Genomic DNA, 27569 nt, shown 5'->3' on the forward strand with positions numbered 1-27569 from the left:
TGCTTGACACTTAACCAAAGCTATCTCTTGGGGGTCGTTAATTACTTCAATCAATTCTGCTAGTAAGAGGGCAAGTTGTACTGGGGTGCCATCAGCTCTTCTAAACCCCCTTCTCTGCCATTCTATTAACCCGGAGTGCACCGTTGATGTTACATATGCACTGTCAGAGTATATAGTAACTATTTTGTCAAAACATTCCTTTAGTGCCAGAATCAGTGCAACCAATTCCGCTGCATGAGCCGAACAATGCTGCAGTCATACATCAAATCTTCCATCATTTTAACTACTGCTGCCCCTGTTCTCCTTATCCCATCGCTCTGATCAATGGTTGATGACCCATCAATGTACATTATATCACCCCCCTTAAGGGCATCCTCCTCCACCTTCCTTGTGCTGGAGTACATTTCAATAGTCTGTGTGCAATCATGGGCATAATCACCTTCCTCAACAACTTCTGCTATGAATCTGGCTGGGTTTACGTTACTGCATCTGACAATTGTCAATTTAGGTCTAGATAAAATTATCTCATAACCTGACGCCCTCTGTGTGGTCAGCGTGGATTTAGGCTTGTTCAAAATAGCAAACAGTGCATGTTCCACAAATAATGTGGTGGGGCACCCCATTGTTATCGATGATGATTTTTCCACTGCAAATGTAGCTGCGGCGAGGCCCTGTTCGCAAGGGAAATGTCCTAACATGACAGGGTCCAAGTGACCACTGTAGAAAGCTATTGGCTTGTGTCCCATGCTAGCTTTCTGAGTCAATACTGCTTTCATTACTGCTGAGTCACAATGTGAAAAAATGAAAAATTGATGCTCATAATTTGGGGTTGCTAGTACAAGTGCCGAGGATATGGCGTTTTTCAGTTCATCAAACGCCTCTTTCATTTCCCTTGTCCACCCCAAACTCTTGTCCCCTTTTTGTGCCTCTCTCAGTGCTTTGAGCAGGGGTCCTATGTACGAACTGTAATCAAAACCCATGCCCTGCAGTAGTTGCATAGGCCCAGAAACCGCTGCAGTTCCCTCACAGTTTGTGGTTGTGGTGTGTTGGTTATGGTTTGTGCTCTTTGCGGTGCAATGTTTCTTCCGTGCTGGGAAATAAGTTGGCCAATGTATAGTACTTGTTCTTGACAGTACTGTAACTTTTCCTTGTCTATCTTGTACCCCTTTTCAGCCAACACTGTCAGCATTTTTACTGAGTCTTCCCTGCACCTCTCCTCAGTTGTGCTGCAAACTATTATGTCATCGACATATTGCAGCACCGTGCTTTCCATTTCAATGTTTCCCAAATCCATCTGTATTACTCTGTTGAATGTTGAGGGTGACTCACAGTACCCTTGTGGCAACCTGGTGTGTTTCCATTTTGTATTCCTGTATGTGAATCTTGTCAAATCTTGTGAATCTGGGTGCAGAGGTATTGAGAAAAAGGCATTTGTGAGGTCAATCACAGTGAACCGTGATGCCTCTGCTGCTATTCCACATATTATTGTGGCTGGGTTTGCTGCTATGGGGTATTCTGCTTCTACAATGTAATTCAAGGGCCAGAGGTCCTGGATGAAACGCCAAGATCCTCCTTTAGCTTTGCGCACTGGGTACACGGCCGTGTTACATGTTGATTCTGATGGCACCAATATGCCATTATTTATCAGGGCTGTTATGATTTCGTATATATGCCCTCATCTGCCTCTTTTGATAGTGGGTACTGCTTCACTCTTCAACTTTATTTTTACTCCTCGAATGCTCTTTATGCAGCCCATGTCATAGGGACTGGTGGTCCACAGTGATGCTGGAACTTTAGCCATGTCTTCCTCATAAAATGGTACTGGGGTAGATGCAGGTGCCTCGAGTGCCATTGCCATTTTCAGTGCTACTTGCTTGTATGTCACTCTCAACCAGATGTCAACACTCATCATAAATACCATCTCTCCTTCTCCTTTGTTCTCTGAAAAAAGCTCTTCTTCAGACACCTGCGTGAGCCTGCATCCCTCAGCCAGTGCTATGACTGCTCTCCATGCTCTCCCTTCCCTGTCTTGGGCATGTACTGCGATGTAATCTGCAGTTGCCATAATGCTCTCGATGCTCACCGAAGTCACCTTCCCCTTTGGTTCACTAGCTGGTGTCTCAGGCCTGAACAAATATGCTGCTGGCCTCCTCCAAATCTTGCCTTCTATTCCTGGCATCCATGCAAATGCCATGTCTGTTCCATATTGGAACATTTTGCCATCCACAGGCTCAGCTCGAGCTACTTTTTGGCCACAGTAAGCTTGCAGTATTTGTCGTGCAGTAAGCATGTTTATTCCTGGTGTGGAGCAAATTATGCCGTTCTCCGTGAAGGAGAATGTCATATTTAATCTGCTCATTATGTCCCTTCCAAGTATGTTCACTGGCGACTCCTTTGAATATAGGAGTGGGACAGACATGTCAAATCCTCTATAGATGAGGGGATGTTATCAGTAAAGGGAACCAGCCCTCTAGCCCCAGAGAATCCTTGAGTGTGCATGGCCTTGCCTGACATTTGGAATTTACCGTCACTTATGCAGGACCTAGTTGCCCCGGTGTCAACAAGGAAGGACATTTTTTTGTCACTTATCGCTACCTGAATGCGTGGTTCCTCCGCACTATTAGGTGTTATCGACAGGATGGGACACATCAAAGACGTCTGTGGGCTGTCCTATTGTGGGTACAGTGACTGACCGCTTCCAGTGTAAGGGTTGTGTCCCAAGACGGTCACCCTCCCTAACTGTGTTTGCTGCAGCGGTGTATCAACGGGTGTCAATTTATTGTCCTGCATTTGAGTGAGCTGTTGTACTGGTTGCACTTGGTGTTGTTGTGTTACTGCCACCTGTTGCTGCAGTGATGTGTATGTCTGTACCTGTTGTTGTGGTGCAGCGTAGTGTTGCACCTGTTGCTGTGGCTTTTGTGGTGATACTTGCTGTTGTGTGTTGCTCTGTTGCATTCCCTGTTGTTGCTGGTAAACCTGTTGCTCCCCCATAGGCCCTTGTGGTCCCTGTTCTCCCCAGGCTGGTGGGGTGGGCCTCATTCTACATGTGCGTGACATGTGTCCTACCATTCCACAAACCCAACATACAGGTGGTTCCTTGGCCTGCCATGGGAAATTCCCCGTATTGTCTTGGTACCCTTGCTGCCCATTGGGGTAGTAACTTTGAAATCCTCCCCCTTGCTGTTGTGCATGTTGGCCATACCCTCTCCCTCTCATCATCCCGCCCCTCCCCCGGTAGTTGTTATAATATCCATTTCCCGGTGGCATGTACCCTCCCCCTGTGGGAGCCGTGTATGGTGGGGGTGGTGGCATTTGTTGTGTTATAAGTTGTGGTGGTTGTGGTAATGGTACTATTTGTTGTTGTGTGGAATCTTGTGCAGCCACTACTTGCGTGGGGGTCGGTGCCATTATTGCCGGTGTAGTTATTAATGCTCCTTCCATGGTATACTTTGTTAGTTTTTTCTGCACTCATTTTGCCTCTTCTGCTTTCCTATCTTCTTCCTTTTGTTTCATCTTTTCTTGCCACATCCTTCAGTGGTGTATTATTGTTAGTTGTATTTCCGGCCAGGCCTTAGCTTCCATTCCCACTATCTTCTTCAATTGTCTTTGTACTGTCTACGGGAGCCCTTGTACTAGTATGTGGTAAAAAATGGCTAGTATTTTGTCCTATTGCTCCCTAGTTTCCAAGCACTACTTCTCCCGAATCTCCTTGATATAATCAACAGGATCTTCATTCTCACGCATTGTGCGTGATGTAATTGCTCCTATGTCTGATGTGTCCGGGTACTGGACCTTCAGGGCCTGCCACAATGCATGCCTGCAATTGGCAAATGGTGCCCCGTCATGTGACGTGTTTGTTATTGTAACTCTGGGGAAGCCTGCCCTCTCCTCCAAATGTCATCTGCCGCGTCCCCCAATATTGATATTAATAGTCCCTTCACGTCTCCCACTGCTAGTTTCTGTCCCGCTGTGTGTTTTTCCATCTTGTATATCCATTTCCCTGCTCGTCCGCTTAGTGATGGGAGCCTGCATTTTATATTCTCCTTATCAGCATGCTTACAGGGGACATATTGTGGTTATCAGCATGCTTACAGGGGACATATTGTGGTCTGGCCCCTCCCCTCTCCAATAGTGGCATTAAATTGTACCCCATATGTTCCCCCCTTGGTCGCGGGGTGGAATCCGTGTACTCGTCCTCTTCCTCTTCCTCTGTGTCAAGTAAATCTGTTGCCATATCTATATTACTGCAGCTTGTCGTATTTTCTCCTTCGTTTCTCCTCCCTCTCCTATTACTCTCTTGGTTCACTGCAGGTGTGAGTGGCCGTTCTTCCTGCCTGCGTCCTGGGAGATCTCTGAGCCTGCCGATGTATGGTGTGTGTTCAGGCGTTGGTGTGGGTGGGCGTGTTGGGCAAGATAATTCGGATGTTACTGCGTGTGTTGTTCCTCCTGCTACTTCTCTTACCTGTTCTTCACTTTTCTTCTCTTCTTCCCTCTTCCTGCATGCCCATGGTGATTCCCCGTTAGTGCGAGTGATGTACAATTTATCTAAGCTCTCCCTACCGCCACTTCTTCCTTCTCTTCGAACACCCTCTTCTTCTTCGCTGCAAAATTCGTCCAGGAGCAACAACCCCCAATCTGTCCTTTTCCCCCTTACTGTGACTGTTTTTTAAGTCTATTAAATCCGTTCCTTTCTGTTCGCCTCTACTAGTTGCTCCCCCTTGCGTTGATGTTGTAGCCACTTGTGCATCCCGACGCGCGTATGTTCTTACCCCATGCTCCAGTTTCCTTTCTCTGCTCTCCTCTTCCTTCTTTGCCACTATTTCGCCACCTATTTCCTCTCTCTTCTTTTTCAATTCCTCCATCACCTCACTACTTACCTTCGCTAATATCCTTTCTTCCTCTCTCCTCCTCTTCCATTTCTCCTTTTCCCTTTGTAATATGCTTTCTATTACTTTACCTTCTTCATATTTCCTGGTGCTTTCAGAGAGTATTTTCTTCTTCCATAGTTCCATTTCCTTTTCCTTCTCTTCCTCCCTCCTCTTCATGTCGCGCTGTGCTGCTCGGGATACCCTTTCCGCTATTGCCTTCATCCTCTCTGCTTCCCTCTTCCTCTCTTCTGTACGCTCCTTCATCCTTTCTAGCTCATCCCTACTTTCCTTCCTCTCCTTCCTCCTTCCTCGTGCCTCTTGCTCGAACTGCTTAATCAGTGCACTCCACTCATCCCTCAATTCAGCCAATCGTTCCTCCAACATCTCCTCCTCTTCCTGTGACAGCTCTCCTTCCCTTGTGTTACTCTCCTCACCCCCTATTCCAGTACTACCTTTGTCGACCTTATTCATTCTCCTCACCACATCTTTTTCTTCTCCTGTTAATGTCCCTCGCAGCTTTAAGAGCACCTGCGCTGCTATCCATTCGTCTTGTCCTATGTTCGAAATGTGCTCCTCGCTGTTCTTCCCTCCCTTTGTGCGCGCCTGCGTGCAACTCGAACCCACCGTGCTCATCACCTCCTCCCCCCTCTGGTAGCTACCTGTAGCGGTATATGGTGGAGGGCTGTATGCGGGGTTTGAGTACCCCTCAGCTGCCATCAGTTTTTGCCTTGCTGCTTCTCATAACTCCGTCACTGGATACAACCCACCTTCCTCCTTCTTCACTCCCTTCGCTAAGGGCATGCCTTCTGTCCCTTCCTTCTTTACTTCTACTTCATGTGCAGTACCAGGCCTTTCATCCACCTTCCTGTCTCTTTCCGCGCACTGTGTGTTACTGGTCGCCGTTTCCCCGTTCCCTTCTTCCTCCTTAATCTCCTTCCCCTCCTTTGTTTCTTTGCTCCTCTTCTCTTCTGCCGTCCCTTCCACGGTGAACATTCCGGTTGGTCCTGGTCGGGATCCCTGGAACATCCTCCACAACTTAAATACCTCCATGTGATGTGCCAACTTCTTCCCTTTGTACGTGTTGTGTATGTGTGTCAGCAGTGAGTGGTGGATGTATGGTTCAAAACTGCCGTTAGGCGGCCATGGTGTCGTCATTTTGTTGTCTGTTCCTTGTGTCCATTCTATGCTATATTTGATAATTCTTTCCCTGTGGGGTGACAGCGTTTTGCAAATATGTTGGAGGGGGTAGTCAGAGTGTTCCCCCACCCTCCAGATCCTGACCCGTATGACATGGTTATCCTGTGCTTTTAACTCCCCTCAGCACAACCTTTGTTACCTGGCCCCGTAGATCGGGGACATTCGACCATCCGCTAAAAGTAAAACAGTTAAAAGTTTACAGTCCTTTTCCTCTGTTTGTTTTCCTCCTTTGATACCGTTGGTACGGCCCCCTGCGGCCGTGGCACACGAAGCCCCCTGCGGCGGCGTGCCCTGTGTGACGTGCTTGGACAGCCGCCCCACCTTTTCCACTCCCCTCTTTCTTCCACCTTACTCAGCGTGGCCGGTGTTCTCTGTGCATGGTCACTTCCCCCTTTTCACCCTTCGGGTATTTGGGGGTGGCCGGCGTTCTCCGTGCGTGGCCTCCCCACCTCTGTTATGCTGCCCTTATCCTCTGCTTACTCCCCTACTACCCCTCAAACAACACAATGTGGTCAAGGTGTCCTATGAAGGCCCTACGGGTGACGTCACCAACCTCTGAAACTATTACCGTAAGATCTTTAGACATCAAGAGAGCGCACAATATGTTTTAACTTCTCGTTCCCGTTAACCCCACAGCTGTCCTCTTGTTACGCCCAGAACAAGGTAACCAACAATACACTCTTATAATCGGACTGCGCACGCTGCGTCGCCTCACGTGTGACACACCCCTCGGTGGGGGGGCTTAACCAGCCAATTATCTTCCGTACTTGGCAACAATCTAGCTACCTCCTACAGGAAAACGTCATCTATCGAGTTTCAACTACATGATCAATAGGGATCCTCGTCTACTCATTGATCAAAAACGCCAATTCATAGGAAAGCCACACACCCCCTCTACAGGTGCCCATGATCTGGACCAATCAGTATCTACGAGCAACCGCACGTGGTGCCTTCTGGCTCCACCCACCCTGCTTCTGTGACATGGTAGAGGACGGCCCTCGTGCCTGTCCCGTTACCGCTCACCCGTCTATCAACACTTATTAATCAAATCTTTGCAACACACTGTAATAACACCTCCCGCCGCCCTTATTACAATTTCTCCCCCCTCACTCACAATGTCACATTGCTTGTTGGGTGTGCCATACTCACCAAGTTCTCTTGATGCGGGGCCGCTCGACTGCATGCACCCCTCCAAGCGGCTCGCCACCTCCCCTCGTCTGGACCACGTATGGACACTAGACAACCGCGGGCGGGATACTTCTCAACCGGCTCCCGACGGCCAATATCCGGATTGCGCTGTCCAGTCTTCTCGCAGTTCCGCGATGGTCCTGTAGTCCTCAAAAGGGGGCAGCGGCAGAGGGGGGCGCGCAGCTGGGCCTCCTCGCAATGAGAGGCCTTGGAAAAAAACTCAAAAGGGTACACCTTAAAGAGATCTCAGCAGTGCCTCCAACTTGTCGGGGTGATTATCCCGGGGCCGGCAGAGCCGTCCGCGGACCTCCGGGCTGGGAGGCCCCAACTCCTCCCGTGTTTCCCAAAAGGAGTATGAAACACACACAAGGAGCAAGGTGGTTCTGCTGTTTATTATAACAACGGCAGGGATGGGTCTCGGATCATACGCGTCCGTCCAGACTCTCACTCTTAGTGGGGCTCGCAGGCCCTTCTTACAGCAGTATGACGCGCTATCTGTGTCACTTGGGAAAGTTAGCAAAAAACCTATTGCCACTCTGGATTGGTTCTCCGAGTGGTAGGGTTAGTATAGGGTACATATGGAGAACGATTTTAGTGGTTAAGGATGAGTCAGGTGGTATACTTGGGCTGTCCCTACTATTAGATACTTGAAAATTGCTACAAGGGGACCCCTGGTTATTGGCTAATACTACTGACGTCAGTGATGAGCCCCTCTGTGTTCTGATTGGTTCTCACGCGAGCCCCCAAGCCTGGGACCATCGTCGTTCCCAGCTCGCGGTGTACCTTTCATTAGCAACAATGTGCAACTATGTGTTTGTACAGGCAACATACAGGTCTGCTCATAGACTTGTGAGCGGGTTGTTCCCATCGCCATAGGTGTCCATCTTGCCACTTCGTTGTTGCAACCTGTGTCCCAGATGTGGGACCAGGGGAGTTGCTAGGTCTGGAAAAGACCCGGGGCTAAGCTGATGTCGGAACTGTTGGGATTGGGGGCTAGCTAGTCTTTTGGCTGTAGCTCCTGAGATTCTATCCGGGGCTACAACCAAAAGATCAGGGGCTATAGCCCCCTTAGCCCCCCCTAGCAACGCCCCTGCATGGGAACCAGGCGACTTTCTGTCTCGTGGGTCTGGCACCTTGTCAGATCGGCTTGGTCACGTGTGGAGAGACCGTAGCTGGAGCAGAATTCTGCACATTAGATTTCTATTTAGTTTCTGTGGGCTTGGCTTTTTTTACAGGTATAACCTTGGCGCTGGGCTGGTAGCATGCGAATTGCAACATCGTGGCCCTGGCTGTGAGCTCTCGCTGGGGCTCGTTCTGCATGATCAGCACTTGTACTCTTGCTCTGAGAGGATTTTCATGGCAAGGCTCTTGCTTGTGGCCTACTCGGGCCTAGTTCATGGGTGGTGGTACATAATTCATTGTATGGAGATCGTGGGTTGACAGGGCGTCACAAGCAGTGTTAGGCATACATGATGGTGTCGTCACAGGGCGAGTGGTGGGAGAAGCGTCAGCAGGCGTATACACGAGCTCTTCAGGCGTCTTGCGTTTCTGCATTACTATTAAAAAGGCCTATGTGAAAAATAACAACGATGCACGTCAGTGGGTGTGTCAGTCACCTACGTCATAACACAGAGTATGCTCTTCTTGTAGGTTGGTGTGTGAGTGACCAGTGTGCATGGTGGCACGTGTGTTCTTGGCAGTTGGCTAGGTCGTTATGGCATTTCTAACGATGTGGATACTTGTGGCTGTTGTCTTAGTCGAAGCTCATCCATGCCGCAGGTGTCGGCTTGAGTCGGACAGGCTGGTGGTCATACCCTTATGTTCCTGAACCATGGTAGAAAGACAAACACGTCCCCTGGGCCGTGATCCTATAGGCCATGGTCTTGATGAGATTGGGGGGAGCTTGTTTTCCCATTCTCCCACTTCACAAGAGAAGAAGTTCTGCGCATGCAGACAAGATTGGCAACCAAGACCAAAGAAAATGAGTCTATGGAATAACAAAACTCTTTTGAAATTAGAGATTGACATTGCTTAAATCTAATAAGGAATTAATGGACTTGCAGCTATCCTGGAACTTATTTAGAGAGAACAATGTGTTGAAGTACCAGAGCTGAAAGAAAAGGAACACACTGCATCTCCTATGCTACCCACTATAATAACATTGCACACATTCTTGTAATCTGTTTTTACTTACATACTACAGTCTTACCCAGCTCTGATGAGACGACATGTACATATCGTAAAATGTTTCTGCAATCCCAAAAACAATCATATTATTTGTGGAATCATAGTGGCAATTATTTTACAGTTTTTGATATAAAGTGTGATTTATAAAAAAAATAACAAAACCAAAATTGGAAGGTTCCAGAATATAAGAAATGCATTGACATCACGAAAATCGATGAGCTTTTCTGGAATAGTAATTGTGATATCACTTTGTATTATGATCTGTCTATTATTTCTTATTATTCTGGCATTTAGACAGATAATGATTAAAAATACAGATACAATGGGGGCAATGAAACATTTATTATGATTCCCAACTAAAGCATGAGCAGCATCTTTCCTTATTTTACTAAACAAATTGTTCAACTTAACAGAGAGGCTGTAGAGGATCATGAAGATATAAATACATATCTTGACAATTGTGCTCCTTTAAAGAATAATTTATGGTACCAGCCGATGAAGGAGGTGGGAGAGAGACCGTCAGATGAAAGCTGCTATGTATGTTCTCTCATCCCCTATGCCATGAACGCAGAAAGCAAATGTATTGCAAAAGAAATGCCTGCACATGGTGTGAAGTGCCTCAGCCCTCTAGCAGCATGCACAATCAGTGGACAATTCAAAGGAAAATGGGCAGCCATACAAGGCGATCAACGAGAACATTCCCATATGAAAATTCAAAGGGTGGAAAAAGGGATGGGTTGGACAAGCAAAACACGTATGTATCCATCTCAGATAGGAGAACAAATAAAGGTTGTCAAAATGAGGATGATGGAATGTTCAGACATAGTGGAAAAATCAGGAATACCAGGATGCTGGGAGAGACCTCAGCTATTGGTGTATGGACAGGTAGCCACCAGTACAAGATGGGAAGAGGGAATGTTATCCTTCCCTGCACACTTATTGAAGAAGGAACCAGTAAGCGTAATGCAAATAGTAAATAACATGTGTTTAGAGTCTTGGGACAAGTACTCTAAGCTACTAACATGGGTTGACGATGAAGCAGGACCAGTATCTATAATACCTCTAAAAATGCGACAACATGCTTCAGGAATAAAGGCTTGTTACTGGTTGGAGAAAATGAAGTATGTGAGCAGGTGCTTGAAGTACCAGGAATGAATGAAGGAACTGCTGTGCTGATGGATTGATATTGGGCCTGTGGATCCAGAGCCTACAGTCAGCTGCCTAAAAACTGGCAGGTGGTATGCTCCATTGTGGTGATATATGTTCCTGCATTAGTGATTCTCCTAAGTGACCTCCATGTTGACAAATCTCCAAAAATGAATGAACGCCAGGGGAAGAAGAGGTCGCCCGACCTCTGCCAGCTGAAAATTGAGAACTATTTCTCATTAAAGTCTATGGAAGCCTATAACGATATACCAGATGAGCATATATAATTCAGCAAGATGGCAATGATAATGACATCTATATTTATGCCAGGACTTCAGACTTCAGTTAATGCCAAGTGGCTGCAGATTACCAGATGTGTGCTGCTGCAAACAATCAATGCAACAATAAAAGGATTTAATGCAATCAGAGAAGAACTGAGGGCCATTAGGCTTATTACCCTCCAGAACAGATCAATTACAGCAATGGAGGAGGCGTGTGCACCAAAGTTGGGCATTCTTGCTGTGTTTTCCTACCTTTCCATGATGGAGAAAATGGAACCCTGACAGACGCAATAACTATTTTGACAACTCTGCATCGAAGATGAAGTTGATAAGACAGCAGCAGATGACTGGTTTTCATCCATGTTTTCATGGAATCCAACCTGGCTGGCAAATGCCTTTAAACTATGTGGAACAATACTAGTGTTGGTATTGCTAGGATTCTGTCTGATAAGGATAATTTTGGGACAGAAGACAGCCAAGCAAGCTATTGGGATGAAGATAATGATTGATATAGATGCTGAAGCTGGTGAACATATGTAAAATGAAGACAGTACCCATGAGAATTTAAAGAAAAGTCCCCTGGCACCTCCAGAAACAAAGATCTACTACCCTAAGGATCACAAGAAATATGTAGGACATTTGATATTATGTCCACCATCTGGGGAGTGCTGCCATATGAGCTGGAGTGTGAATAAACATATAAAGAATGAAGGTCACCTGAGGGGGATGGAGGGTGACAAAGATATGGATTCTAAAGAAACTGCAGTATGAAGAGAATATGAGGAAGATTGAAGAGGAGAAGGTGGTCGAGGATTCGACCAGAGGCGGGAATGTAGAGGAGCAATTGGATACATCATCCCTAGCACCCACCCCTCAACTTCGTCATACTGGAAGAGCAGGAGAAGAGTCCTATATCGGACACCAGTCATCATCTCAATACCACATTGAGTGTATGAGAGACGATATTCACTCAGACAACTGTACCGAATGTACCCTCATACTGAAAGGGTAGAAGGATGTTAGCACACACCATTGCACATCATAGAGCTATAATTGAAATCTGACAAGGGCAGAGTGACAATTCACACACTAAAGGACTTTTGGGTGGGTATATAACCTGTCCACAAACCCTAAAGTATTCACACAAACACTGTAGAGTTACAGTTAACTGGTAGTTAATCATATAGTCATATACAACCTAAATGGCCCTCCAACCATACTAACTGTTCCCTCATGATGCTAAAGATTCCTAGATGTCTGTGATGAGGTGCCTATCTACGGTGAGGGGACACAGAGAGGCTTGCCCTATTGCGAATGGAAGCAAAAACTTAATACGCTTCAGGACACTATGCGCTGTGCCCCAGAGTGCTTCAGTTCAAGCAGTAGACCTGTGTACTTTAATTTCCCTGCTTTAAAAGAAAACTTGGATTCAATTAAAACAAATAAAACATAATTGACAAACTTGTGTGCTTATTCTTAAACACAGAAATGTGACAAATTACTGTTTTTATTAATCCAAAGCGGGAATAAGCACACCGTTTTGTGCAGTGTTCAAATGCATTCTCAACTCATTAAAGGCTGGTAGTGAGGTGTTCAGCTGATGTGACATCACAACCAAAAGTTACATTCCTGGGCTCTAGGCGAGATGGGACTGGGTGAACAGTATAGACACATTTATATCCCACAAGGGACAGACAATCTGATTGGCCTAGCCGTATCTGACAGCTATGCCTGGCACCACCCACAGGAGGCCAGTGTGAGCCTTGTCAATTTGGGAACTTTACCAGCATGTGATGCTGTGTTAAATTTTTGCATCTTCAGTCTTCAGTTTGATGGGAATAACAGTCCCTGTCTGCCTCAGATGAATGGGCCTTGTTCCCCAGATTCAGATCATGTGTTTGGGGACCGTAAAACTGATTTTGCTTGAAATTATGAAGAATTTCAGCTCCCAACCCTTGCAGGTGTGTTATTTCTTCTGCTAACTCGAACATTTTCTCCCAGCGTCTTTGGCACAGTATGGCACTGTGAATGCACTGCTAGTTCTGCTTAGCGTTTCTCAGGGAAATCAGTGTGTGAGGCATCTCCCGGTGTTTCAAGCCTTCCCAATGCCTCTTATTAATTTCAATGCAGATGTGGCTTCCATCTTATGTTCATGGTTGTTCATGGTATTTGCTTTTAGGAGTCAGCGAGTAGTTCAGGTGTACTCCTTTGCAACTAGCTGGTGTCTCTACGTGTGTGTTCAGCCATGTTGCCTCTTCATGATTACTTTAGTGATGTCATCCAGTTATGGTCTGTGGGGCAGCTTTAGTAGATAATATCTGTCATGATAGGGGTATGCTGGGGGGGTTTTAGCCCTCCCAACAGTCCCCCCTATGGTCCAGACAGTCTGGATCTGGACAAAAAACCCAATTCCCTTCCCCACTGATAGGTGTCTTGTTATCTCACACCTTTGCCACCCCTATCAGGTTGCTTGTGCTCCTTCTAGGTTTGTTTGTGTTCCATGCCATCTCTTCCTCTTCACTCTGCTCAGTTTCAGTGACTTCCTCTGCTGTGCGTCCAGTTCGGGAATCCATCAATTCCTGTGTCTATCTGGGGCACCATCAAGGCTGGTCTACTCAATGGCACCATGGTACATTTTTAGCCCTCCCAACAGTCCCCCCTCTGGTCCAGAAAGTCTGGATCTGGACAAAAAACCCAATGCCCTTCCTCACTGATGGGTGTCTTGTTATCTCACACCTTTGCCACCCCTATCAGGTTGCTTGTGCTCCTTCTGGGTTTGTTTGTGTTCCATGCCATCTCCTCCTCTTCACCCTGCTCAGTTTCAGTGACTTCCTCTGCTGTGCGTCCAGTTCGGGAATCCATCAATTCCTGTGTCTATCTGGGGCACCATCAAGGCTGGTCTACTCAATGGCACCATGGTACATTTTCTCCTCCATTTGAGTGGCACATACATGTATGCTTCAGGGCCAATGTTGGTCTGCAAATATTGTTACCTCCTCTCATGCAATATACCCTTGAGATGTGCCTGCAACCTTCTATCTCTCCAATCCTTACTAAACCATCATCCCGGCAATGTTGTGGCAGTGTTTTTGAGGACATTCTGGACATAGGCCTGCCTTGTTTTCAACCCATGTCAGCAGCTTGGCCTTGACCTTCTTGCCACTTGATGTATTCATCCTTCTCTCTCTGTACCATCTTCACTGGAGCTGCTAGGAGCACTTGTCCTATGCATCCCTGCAGCCTTCGACCCATTCGTCTGTTGCAAACTCTTGTTCACATACAGGTAGCTGGTGTTTCTTGAAGCATTCAGGCAGCCCTCCCACCTCTCTTCTCCCGCTCTTGAGGCATTGCAATTCCCTAGGTGTTAAAATGCCTTTGTCTGAGCCTTTCAGTATGTATTGTATCAGGTCATCTGCATTTGAGCAATCTTCTATCATTGTCCATGTTTTCATGTAACTGTCCTCATGAGGCGCTATCTTCTGTGCCATTCATCATAGTGTAGTCTGCTTTCTCTGGAACCGCTGTAGAAGTCTTGTAGTTGCTCATGGCCTGGGAAGTGGGAGAGTTAACATGCAGCCCTCCCCTGAAGCCTCCCTCCCCACATGGGTCACCTGCTGATACTATATATATCATTAGTGGTATGGGCCAAATTGGTCATACAAACAGTCATACGTTTTGTTCTTAATTGATAATGATGCCCTATTGGAGCTTCTCTCTTCACAATACTACTAAGGGGTCAGATCATCATTGCAAAAATCTATCGGACATGTTTGTTCAGGTGCATAATGCAAGTGAATAAATGTGTCCTTGCCACATTCCTAAGAGGGAAAAGAAGTAGGGACAGCAGAGTACAAAACAATATAGACAAAATGTTTTCCAGCGGTGCAATTCCACAGGTTGCAAGTGTGTATTTTCCTAGCTACCCATTATTTGAATTACTCGATGACCCTTGCCACCATTGATGGGGGAGGCCAGTTAACTGATGCTCCAGTACTCCTGGTGGAGCCCATCATTCTGTTTGTAATTGTTTTGTTTTTCCTTTTTTTATTTTAACAGTTCCCACACCCAAATTCACTTTCTTCTCCCCCCAAAGTTCTTTCTCTTGTTCCCGTTCCCCTTTGTCATTTGCTTGGACACCATCTATATTGTGAGTTGCTACACGTCCAGGAACCTTGAGTCTAAGTACTAGGTAGTATGACAGTCCCTGCATGGGGACACTGTTAATACTATGAGGGAACACAGTGGTTGGCAGCACATAATCAGATGGCTTTTCTTATGTTCCAGCTTGTGACATCTGGGCATTAGGGTGGGTCCCACAGGGCCTCCTGGAGATAGGCCTTCTTTTTTTTGCTCTTGATCCTGGATGTGTGGGTCATTCGCTGTGCACCTTTCTGGTATGTAGTGAAAAGTCCTCTTGCTTCTGAAACACAGAGAAAACCGGGTGAGTTTCTAGAAATGTATATGCATTTTCTTTATCACATCCTATCTTTGCCTAAATGCTTGCAGCTACTTCCTTTTATTGATCTATTTCTTTCATCTACTTCACATCGCATATGCTTGATACCCACCCCACATCCATTCCAAATGTCATTCATGATGTCAGTGCTCTCCTAATTTCTTTGGAGCATTAACTGTCCAATAGATTTCTTTCCTTAACCACATGATAGAAACAAAAAACATAACAAAAGCGACAACAACATAGTTCTTTTCCAGCTCTTGCCACTTCTGTTTTTCCTCACCTGGGTACATCCTTGAGCTGAATTAATTTGTCCTGCAGAGACCAAATGGGGACAAAAGTCATGCTAAAGTCATGGGCAAAATGTAACCCCCTTTTAATGAGCTCTGTATCTTCTCCTGCGCGTGGTGCCTTGGCCTTGCTGCTGTATGGCTTCTTCATATGATAAGTTGGCAATTTCTTTGCTCTGGGCCAATGTGATGGTGATTTCTTTCACGCAATGTCCAGAATGCTTATCTTTTCCCATTAACCCTGTCTCTTTCTTGCCATTCATCCCCTTGTACATCTTGTGGCTTTCCTGCAAACCATAGCTGCTACCTCCCTAAGCTTTCTTATAGCTGAAACAAGCATGAGTGATAGGTGAGTGCATGCAGGTGTGTGATATGTATTCACAAGTGTGTCTACCATCTCTGGGACATGCATGTCTGCCTCTTTTCTACATACAGTTACACATACCATATAAACAATACATTTCAAATCCTGAAGAACACATTATTTAATATTGTTATGCATGCTAACCTATTTACACTGTCAAAAATATGGCTTTATTGAAAGTTGATCCGCCAGCTGACTCCTTTGGCTAATCTCTTTATGGGCATGATGGAAGATAATGTGGTTTACCCATACCCGGACTTCGGAACCAAGATAAAAATGTGGACACGGTATATAGACGATTTCTTTCTCATCTGGCAAGGCAACCTAGAAGAGTTTCAAGAATTCATAACAAGATTGAATAAGAATTGCTATGATATCAAATTTGTAGGAGAATGCAATGCCAATCGGATCAATTATTTTGACCTTACATTTCAATGGGTCGGCCAGAAACTTCAAATTTACTCGAGCTAGACGTAATTGTCAGGAACAGGAGAAATTTGAAGAGGAATGTGCATTATTACAAAACCGATTCAAAAATAGAGGATATCCAGTAAAATGTGTGACGTCTGCATATAAGAAAACTAAACTGCTACAAAAAACATAGGGGACAGACCCCTTATGATCTATAAAAGAGCAGAGACATTAAAACCAATCATAAGGCCATCATTATTACCTGAGACTAAAGATTTTAGACATATAACTTGGCTTCAAAAGAATTATATTGGCTTCGGAAAATGTGGCATGTGTTCTCAATGCAAATACGCACATGACAAGACCACAGAATTTAAGGATATAAATGGAAAAACTTTAAGAATTAAACAAGGCATCAACTGTAGGACCAAATTTGTCATATATGGTATTATCCGTGTATGCCACAAAGTGTACATAGGTAGTACTAAGAGGGAATTAAGAATCAGGATACGTGAGCACTTAATGAAGATTGGAAGTCAGGATCCTTCGTTGCCACTGGCACACCATTGGCAAACTTTTCACCAAATGCATAATAAATCTGAGATTAGATTTGTAGGACTTCAGCATGTAACCTTGAACAAGAGAGGTGGTGACAGGCTAAAAGCGCTGCGTCAGGCTGAAGCACTTATAATTTGTCTCTTGAATACAACAGTAACAGGTCTTAATATTGATAATGAGATGGTATCTTTCCTGTAGGTGTTTGAAGGATAATCTTAACATTGAACCTGTTGCTATACAAATCTTAAGCCTAACCTTAATTCACTAAAGAAATTAGGCTACATCACTAATGCTCTCCAGATTTAATAAATCTCGAATATGCTGAATGGGTAATTATTACTTTAGAGGAAAGAGATACTAATGAGAGACTGAAAGATAATCATTAAATTGATTTCAGCGAGGTTACCAAGTAGTTACATGATCTAACAAGGCATGGGCTGCCGCTAGGAGTGGGCTTGGATCAGATGAGTCATAGTTTAGTTCTGACTTTGCATATGTAACACGTATTACCATACCGTATAGGGGAGACTCACTAGGTATTTACATTTTTTGTAGCCAAGAGGTTAATGTTGCGATTTTAATCGCCTTATTTAGTATAATGACCCCAACTTGCTTGTGCGAGTTAACAGAAATTACACATTTAAGTTCCAATTAGATTGATTAACTAATCGGAGGACAATTGGCTATGCGCCAAGTCTCTATGAATTTGAGATGGCGCAGATCTCAAGAAAAGTATGCTTGTGAATGAAATCTAGGTAACAGATGCACTATGATCATGTCCTTACAACATTACATTGTATGGGAGTGCCATATCCAGTTTTTATCGTACTTTGAGGGTAAGACTAATCCCATGCTTTAAACTCAATCATATAAGGTCAGACCGACTGATTATATTGACTCAAATGTTACCAAGCTCCACTCCAAGATGGCGCTCAGCACTGGAAAATGAGTCCGTGCGGGAAAGAGAGCTCATGCACACATGTACCATGGCAACGTATGCACAACGTTGCCATGGTTACAGTTTATCAACATCACATTAAAAATGGCACCGGCACACAGAACACTGACGCGAGAGATAGTAGCTGCACAGTAAGCGTTTTCTGCCTTATTCCGTTCAGAATCGGATCACAGGATAATTGCAAGATGAGTCTATAACAATATCTATTAGTATTTAGTATCTAATTAACATCAATGTTTGTGGGCAAACTGACTAAACATTTGATAAACCAACTAGGCGAAAGTATTTTGACATGTTCAAAACTTTTGGTAATAAATTTAGAATCATCGGCATTAACGAGATACTAGCATTTTGCTTGCATAACAAGATATACGGGCAAAACTAAAGAGATCAGGACAATTAATTTATAATCTATTGATAATTATGTACGTTTCTATTAATTGAATGTATTTATCAATGATAGCAAAGCATTGCAGTTAATGTGGGCAATTGTAATATCTTTCTCCACAGAACTTTTGGACTTTGGGATTAAACCCTTATATAAAACTTACCTGATAAATGCTGCTTGGAACCTACATTTAAAGTATCTCTGGTAAGCAACCCCATGGTTTTTTTAGGGGCTGTTGACACATGTGTGTCGAATATCAGATTGAGTTTGGAATCTATGATGACAATGGATGTACAATATGACTAACGTAATTTTATCATTTGTCTTTTTCCCCTTTTTGCTTTCTGTGTTTGAATACTGACATTTCTTTCTTGTTTCGCATTTTCTGTTTTCCCAAACCCTTTGTGATCCTCCCCACCACCAACCCACAATCACTGTCTTTGAATTAACTTTTTTCTTGTTTCCCATATTTTTGGGGAATTGTGGAATCAATGTCAACTGTTTGGCCCTTGATTAACTGTGGATTTATTTGCAAATGGGCTTCAATGTATGTGTATAATTACAGCCCTGATTTGAGAAAGGCTCAGCCGAGCCAAAACACGTGTAATCATGAAGAGGGCATCTAAAATCTGATTGACCATAAATTAAAGTACAATATTACTTAATGGCGCAGAATCCGGGAGTCTTTTCCTTCATTATTTACATTGTGTACACTTCATAAAAAGGATTCTATGCTTATTGAGGGCCACCTTCCAAGTGCCATGCTTCATCTGTGCCTCTTGTCCTGTACAAAAGATGATTTTCAGAGAAAACCTTTCTACATCTCCTTCATCTTCTACCTGTTACTTACCTGTTTCTCCGCCTCCTCCACTAGAGACCAATAGCAGACCTCCCACACTCCTTTCATCTCTCCCAGTACCTACCTGCCATCTCTAGCCACCTACCCTTCCCTTCCAAAGTACCTACCTTCTCAAGCCTTGCTCCTTCTCTTTACATTGCACTTCTGCACCAATGATGCAACATGAAATAATGTAATTCCTGAACCCATTGACACATTCAGAGTCCAGTGATAATATACAAAATGTGTTACTTACCTTGATACGCTGATTCATTACTGGATGGGAATTCATATTTTGCGCATTTTCCTTCCCCCTGTATCCCCTTCCTGGCATTTATCCTGTGTACTGTTAAACATCTGATTTTGATGTCAAATTGTTATTCTTCCTATTTTTTTTAATTGTTTCATTACTTTAAATCCTCATTCACGTCATACTAATACGCTGCCAGCTATTGAATGAGTTAACATGCTCCTTCATTAAGAGCTGTCACCCTTCCCCACTTTTATTCCCTTGTTAATATCCCATGTGAAGTCACTCTGCCCCCTCACCATCGCAACTCTTGTGCTTGCTCATAGCTGTCTGTCAATTTTCCCTCCTCTGTGTGTGCCTTCCATGTTTACTGCATGTTTATTTCATGTGGAACTATTTTCCATTGTAATGGTGCGCCCCCTTTTCTCCTCTAGCATTACAATGCTGACATAAATGCACTTGCTTATTTCTGCCACCATTCTTTTGTTTCTTGATATTTCCCCTCCTCCGTCAAGCACTCGTGTGTGCGCCCCCTCCTGAAAAAACGTTCAGCAGACCCCACTTGTCCAGCCAACTACCACCCCATATCTATCACTACCTTCCTTGGGAAACTCTTGAGAAGCTGTCCTTCCCCCAACTTTCCCTGCACACTGAACTTGTTGGTTGCCTCCACAACCATCAATCTGGATTATGAGCATCCAGGGGCATGGAAACTGCTCTTCTGAACATCCGTGAGGAACTGCTTGCATCTCTTGACTCCAATTCTCCAGCTGTCCTCCTTCTACTTGATCTCTCCTCAGCTTTTGATACGGTCAGCCACTCCATCTTCATAAAACGGCCCCATGATACCCTGGGTATCTCAGAGCGGGCACTGGACTGGCTGACCACCTTCCTCAGTGACAGTCTGTCCCAGGTTATTCTTGGATCTTTCTCCTCCCCTACCACTCTCTCCAACTGTGGTGTCCTCCAGGGCTCTAAACTCTCTCCTTGGCTCTTTAACACTTACCTTGCTCCACTGGCACACCTCATTTCCACCTTTTCCCCTAACTTTCAGTGCTACGTAGATGACGCACAACTCTTCTTCAAACTTCCCCCTGACCCTCTCCTTACTTCCTCCATCATTCTTGTCTGCCTATCTGCCATCCAGTCCTGGTGCACTCCAATGATATCTGCCTCAATGCCAGCAAGACTGAGTTCCTTCCTATTGGGATTCCTGCTCCCTCTTTCTTCCCCTCACTCTGGCCATTCTCTATGGGCCCCTCCCCCTCTCCTTCATCCAAAGCCAGAAACCTTGGAGTCATCTTCAACACCTCTTTTTCCTTCCTCCTTTACATTCAGGGCCTTGCCCAGAAGGCCCACTTTGAACTCTATCTTCTCAAAGGGATTCTCCGCCTCCTCACTTTCTCCCGGAAGCTCCATGTCTCTAGAGCTCCGGTTCTCTGTAGGCTAGACTACTGAAATAGCCTGTTCCTTAATCTACCTTCTTCTACTCTACGAACCATCCAACTAATCCAGAATAGGGCAGTAAGACTTATCCTTGGCCTCAAATCCCTCTGCATCATCCATAAGGCTGTCTGGGGCTGGGGACCACGCTATCTACAACTTGCTCTTACTAAATACTCTCCCTCGAGATCTCTACATTCCTCCGGCACCAACTCTTTGTGTGTCAAGAGCTTCGCTAAACAGAGAGCTGGTGGCCAATTTCTTTCCTCAGCAGGCTCCCTCCAATGGAACAACCTACCCCTTCCTCTTCGTCTTGAGCTGGATCGCCTCAAATTCTGGAAGCTCCTCCAGACTTTTCTTTTGACCTCCTCCTTCCCTTCCTCCCTCCTCTGCTAATCCCATAGTGGCTGAGACTGGTGACCAGGGCCCTTAAATCGCCTGCAGCCTCCGCCCACTCACAGCACTTGCCCCGGCTCCCACTGGCCTTTGCCACTGTGGGCCTGCACTTACTTATTTACTAGCAGCTGACCACGCCCTAGCACTTCCTCCACTTGGTACTTATAGCTTCTCACTCCGGAGCACTTCCCTCTGGGCACAACTAGCACTTACCCCCACTCCCTCTTCCCCTCTCCTCTCTCTGCACTTGTTCTGAATGCTCACAAGGCCTAGTAGGTCTGCCTCTATCCTTCATTGTTTGTAATGATTTTTATTGCCATGTTCCCTCCCTGTTGCCGTTTGGGCGCTTTGAAACACAGTTTACTTGCTGTATAAGCGCCTTACAAATGCACAATAAATAAATAAATGATGTACAACATGTCATGCTCTCCCAGAAGAGGTTGCTCCCTCAATGTGCTACACCCCGGTTCTGTGTGTGTGCATCCACATTTCCTTGGTGCCTGCAGTGGCTGCATTTCTCTGTGATGTAAGTTCAAATGTCAGCGCATGTGCCTGTCATTGTGTGATCTTGGACATACTGATCATGTGGTTGTGCACTGCACTGCGAAGGGTGTGTCCCACCCCTCTCGAGTCTTGCCTCTTCCCTTGTTTTTTTATTTCTTTGCACGCTTGAAAAATATGTCATAATCTTACGCCCACATTCCCCTTCCCTCCTGCTATCATCATGTGCCTTTGATATGCGATGCTTCCTACTTCCCATTATTATGTCAGTTTGTGTCATCGTGGTCCTGTCTTCATCCTTGAAGCCATCCCTACATCACTATGTGTGTGGGGAAACATTCCTTTGCCAGCTCATAGTCCTGCATTGCACCTGGAACTCCCCTTTTCTCTCTCTTCGCAGTGCCTGAATGAAATGCTTGAAAAATATCTGGCACGGGGTCACCCTTAAAACAGCAGAACTTCTTATGTTATCAAAATGAATGGTTTGTTAAACCAAAGGAGTGGTTTGCATCCATACGCATCCATTTACACTATCCCCATAACACGCTCTCCTTTCATTGGCCCTTCCTCATTAAAACCACCAATCTTAAATTCCTTCAAGTAAAATATCCACTCAGATTGTCCCCAACAAGCCACTTCCCCAGTCTCTGGGTCAGTATTAAAACAATATATTTGGCTCCTATGACAATGTCAATAAATAATCACTCTGCTCACTAAATACAGTTTTGTTTATACATGCCTATGCCCTACTAATCTGCTTCTTCCTGCGTTCACCGTATATGTGCCCCAGATCACCAATTGGCAAATGGAGGGTCTGCAGTCCTAAATGCAGACAGAACTGAGGTTTTCCATTGAGTGAGCCGAAACGTTGCAGAAAAGTAAACGTTTAAACCTCTAACACAAGAACTGATGCCCTTTTAAATCAGTGTGCCAAGCAGAGCCTTACAGATGTCTGTTCAGCTACTCGCAACGGAACAGTGCCTTGTTATACATAGACAAATTCTGAAATGCTCTTTAATTCTTCAACAAGCAGTTGCCCTGTTGGATTGTTGAAAAGGAAATCAGGAACATGCAACATATGCTTGTGTTAAAATATATATGTTATTCATTATCCCAATATAAATGTGCAACCTTGTGTCTTAAGTGCCTCAGATCACCCGACCCTCTTTAATCAAATTGCTTCAGAGCCCACTCCTGTTCTGCTTCCCAAAACACATCTCGTAAGCCCCCACCCTCTATCCCAGCCATCCAAAAAAAAAAACGTTTCCAAAGCTTCCCTTTTTGCGCCTTTGTCATTTCTCTAGTTATCTCTGAAAAGAAGATCCCTGGAATGCCCCTTGTGACCCCTATGCACATGACAGCCCGAAGACTGAGGAACGAGAGATGCCAGTCACTGTGTGGGCAGCCACCAGGAGGGCCAGTAAAGTCTACATATGTGAGCAGATATTCTCTTCATATTCAAATCCTATCCAGCTGACGTCTTCGCAGATCCAGGTGCCTCAACACTAGACCAGGTTGACTAACGATAAATATCCAGCTGTGTTGACGTCATTAGAGACACCACGGCATTGTATTGTTAGCCACGAAGAAAACTTGCATCCTTGCACACATGGAAAACATGCATACGCAGTGCATGTACATGCACATACTGTCGAAAGTCTTTCTTATATTTCTTTCATTAGCCAAATGCAGAAACCAGAAACACAAGAGAGCACGAGTCACACAAACAAGCTTGCAGCCACTCAATGCAGCTAAACATATGGAACTTCAGAGACATATAATGAACCTAGAAGAACCGAATACTACTAAACTCAAGAGAAAGCAATACAATAACACATCTATAGACATAGAGAAAGCATAGAACAATTGTAGTGAAAATGCACAAAGCTAGGCCTCAGAACAAGGAACGAAGACATGCAAACTCTGCAGCATGAAGTAAAATGGCCAGTGCTCGCAGCCAAGGACAAAGGTGGGTTGAACATTCCTAGCTCCAGCGGCAAGGAGCCACCTGAAAAATATCCGAATAAATCCTCACTAATTGTAGCACAAAAAGCTCAATTTTGCAGCCTTCACCCACGTGATGAGGCAGAGCCGAACAATAGCCATTTATCCGCGGTGTGAAGAGGAGCAGTTCCGAGAGCACAAGACAGGAACAGATACATGTGTTGTCTAACAATGTTACAACCTGCAGGCACTCTCTCAGGCTACGTGGATATACTTGTTATACTTGTGGCAACAATGAAAACACACAGTCCTTCTCACCACCTTAAGAAGGTACACTAAGCGCTGATAACAGAGCGAGGTCCCAGGCCTGAGAAGACCTTCTCCAGCCAATATGTGAGCACAAATCCTAGGGTGGAGGGTAGTGTGCAAGGGCCAATGGTCGTCCTGCAACCCTGCAACAATGTAATAGATAGTTTTTGGGGACGTCTCAGTCGAGACCAGCTGACATGCAAGGACCAGTTAGCTAACATCTACAGGTGCCTTCTATAGGCACTATCAACCCGGCCACCCAATAGGATGGGCTCATAGGTTTTTGGGGAATGGTTCAAAGTTGTGATAGCATTTGCTAACAAAAACTCCTGACACAGGGTCAGGAGCTGTGATTGCTGGAAATGCATTTTCTTGTATGTTCCCTGTCTTTTGTGGAAAATAAAGGACAGTTCTAACTTGCCCTTAACTGAGTCCTTCGTCATTGCCTGGGGAGGGTTCGTTGGGCCTGGACACTCTGCTGAACGGTGACTTTGTAGCACGAACCTCGGTCCTCTGACATACCTAGTTTACACCTCCCATCCCTGCCAGCAAACGGTGTCTCCTTTACCGTGCACTTTACAATCCCTGGGTCCCTTGCATTTTTCCCAAAAGCACAAATAGTTACATTGCCGTCATTTGCCATGTAATCAAAGTTGACATTCACAAAATCTTTCCTTCCTATATTCAAATTCCTATGTCTGTTGCTTCTCCCAGACCCCTGTCACTTAAACACGTTGCTTCTATGGGGGCTGGCCCCGTGTATCACCCTTCAATTGCCTACCAAAATTCTCAATGTATTTTCCTGTTGCCAATTCAATTTTATTTCATGTTGCCCTTAAACAAAGATTGAAAAAGCAGCTGCATGTACCGCTGCCTTTTGAGCTAACTATAGCCTGCTTCGCCGTGAGCCTCCCACTGCCTGCTTGCAGAAATAAAATCTCCTTCAAGCAGTTAAAAAAAATATATATATTTTTGCCTGGCAGGCACGGCAGTCCATTAATACTTGCGACACATAAAAAACACAGATATGAGACGAACAACCGCAGCACGAGCAGGACACACACACAATTACTACATTTCACAGCACATACTACAAACCACACACACAGTTTATATATTTCTCAACACACTACATTTTCAAATACACTCAATAACACACACCCACACCACAAACAACTTTCACTTTAACCTGCACCCTAGGCCAGTCCACCATTCTTTCACATGCTTCTGAAGCTCACCCCAATAATGTCACACTTTCTATTATTTTTTTTAATTTCTTTTCATTCATGTTTTTCTATTTTGCAAAACTTCAAAACCTCAATATGTTCTCCACCAACTCTGTGCTTCACTATGGATTACAATGCATTTCTCAATTAGCATAAACGTTGATCCACTTCTCTTAAAATAACAAGCCTTCCAGCATGCACAAGGGTGTGCTCTACGCACTGCCCTCTCCGTGTTCTCTGATCTAAAAGGCCAATATACAATTCTTTCATGTGCTCCTCGAGCCAATTCAAGCATCACTTAACTGAGATAGAAGAACAAGTTACTTACCACAGGTAACGTTCTTTCGGCTGAATGTTCCTCCCAAATATTCCTCATCTTTGACACTTGTCCATCTTCAGCTGCTTCAGAAAAAAGTTTAGGCAGCGGGCGATGTGCGTGGATGGCTTTGAGTAAATGTCCCTCGACGGTCTACTTCGAGGATGATGTAATTGAAAGCATACATAGCACGCACAGCACCTGTTGTCCTCAGTTCTGTTTTTCCTCTTCTTGCAGCAGGGATACCTGTAAAATACGAGAGTGACCGTACTCAGCTTTGATGGAACGGAAGCTGTAAAAGCACAGGAAATTCTACTGAGGGGTAGGCTGGGAGGGCGATGAGGAATATGTGGGGGAACATCCCGTCGAAAGACCGTTACCAGGGGTAAGTAACTTGTTCTTTGAATGAATTGTGTCCTCCCACGTATTCCTCATCTTTGACAGACTCCCAAAGCAGTATTTGGTTTGGAGGAGGGAGTAGAATTTTAATTCATACATTTTCATGGACAGACTGAAGGACTGCCTTGCCAAAAGTACCATCCTGACCGAGGGAAGACTCCAGGCAATAATGCTTAGTAAACGTGTGGATGGAAGACCATGCAGCTGCTTCACAAATGTTTCTAATTGGTACGCCCCTTTGAAGGGCCGTAGATGTATCCATGCACCTGGTGGAGTGAGCTCTTAAACCTTTAGGAGGGTCTTTTCCTGCCAGCCTGAGACATTCTGACATTGCCAGAGTTATCCATCTAGATAAGGTCTGTTTGTTAACAGCCTGACCCAGCTTGTGTCCTGTGTATCCGACGAAGAGTTAGTTGGTCATCAACTTGTAACTTAGACATTCTTGAAATGTAAAAGCTTAACGCTCTCCGAGGGTCTAACCTATGTAGCCTTTCCTCCTCCTTATCCAGATGAGGTGGGGGATCGAAAGAAAATAGAACAATTTTCTGACCTAAATGAAAATCAGAAATGATTTTGGGCACAAAAGAAGGTTATATACTTAAAACAACCCAATCCTTGTGGAAGATGGTAATGGGTGGCATGGATGAAAGTGCCTGCAACTTAATCACTCTGGGGGCTGATGTCAGAGCAACCAATTGGATGGTGTTGAAGGTTAATAACCTTAAGGGACATGTGTGCACAGGTTCAAAGCATGTACACATTAGGAATATTAAAACCAGATTAAGGTCCCAAACCGGAACCTGGAAAGCAGATGGACGGAACACATTAGTGAGCACTTTTAGAAATTGAGTCACTAGTGGAATTTTGAAATAAGAACATTCCTCTGATGAGGATAACACCACCAGGTAGCCTTTAATGGTGCCAATCTGGAGCCCCAGATTAGCTAAGGATAGAATAAAGGATAACACATCCAGTGTTTTACATAGAAAAGGATCTACGTTCTTTTCCTTGCACCAGTTCCAGAATGTATTCCAATGACACCAGTTCAAAGATTTTGTTGCTGGCCTTCTGGCCGAAAGCAACACCTCCATTACGTCTTTTGGGCGGTTCGAATCCTTATATCTCAGCCTTTCAGAAACCAAGCATGAAGGTTGAGTGTCTTGACCTCTGGATGGAGAACCCGATCCTTCTCTCACAAGAGAAGGTCCTCTCTTTGTGGAAGACGCATCGGAGGACAGATGGACATGTCCACAAGGTCTGAATACCACGTCCTCCTGGCCCAATCCTGGGCAATTAGGATCATGTGTTTCCCAAACCTTCTCAACCTCCTGAGCACATGAGGAATGACTGCGACTGGAGGAAACGCGTACAGGAGTGGAAACTCCCAGTCTACTACGAATGCGTCTCCTAGTGCTCCTCTCGGAGGAAATTCCCTGGAGCAATATTTTTCACACTTCCGGTTGACCTCGGTCGCGAACAGATCTACTTGAGGGGTTCCCCAAAGGGTGAAGATCTATTAAAGAACTTCCTGAGGTAGTTCCCACTCCTGGGAGACTGTGCTCTGCCTGCTCAGAGTATCTGCCACTGTGTTCTCCTCCCCGGCTAGGTAAACTGCTGATAGGGAGATTCCTTCTTGAATTGCCCAGTACCAGAGC

Source organism: Ambystoma mexicanum, chromosome 9 (assembly GCF_040938575.1).
Source record: "Ambystoma mexicanum isolate Mex_15411 chromosome 9, UKY_AmexF1_1, whole genome shotgun sequence".
NCBI classification, from domain to species: Eukaryota; Metazoa; Chordata; class Amphibia; order Caudata; family Ambystomatidae; genus Ambystoma; species Ambystoma mexicanum.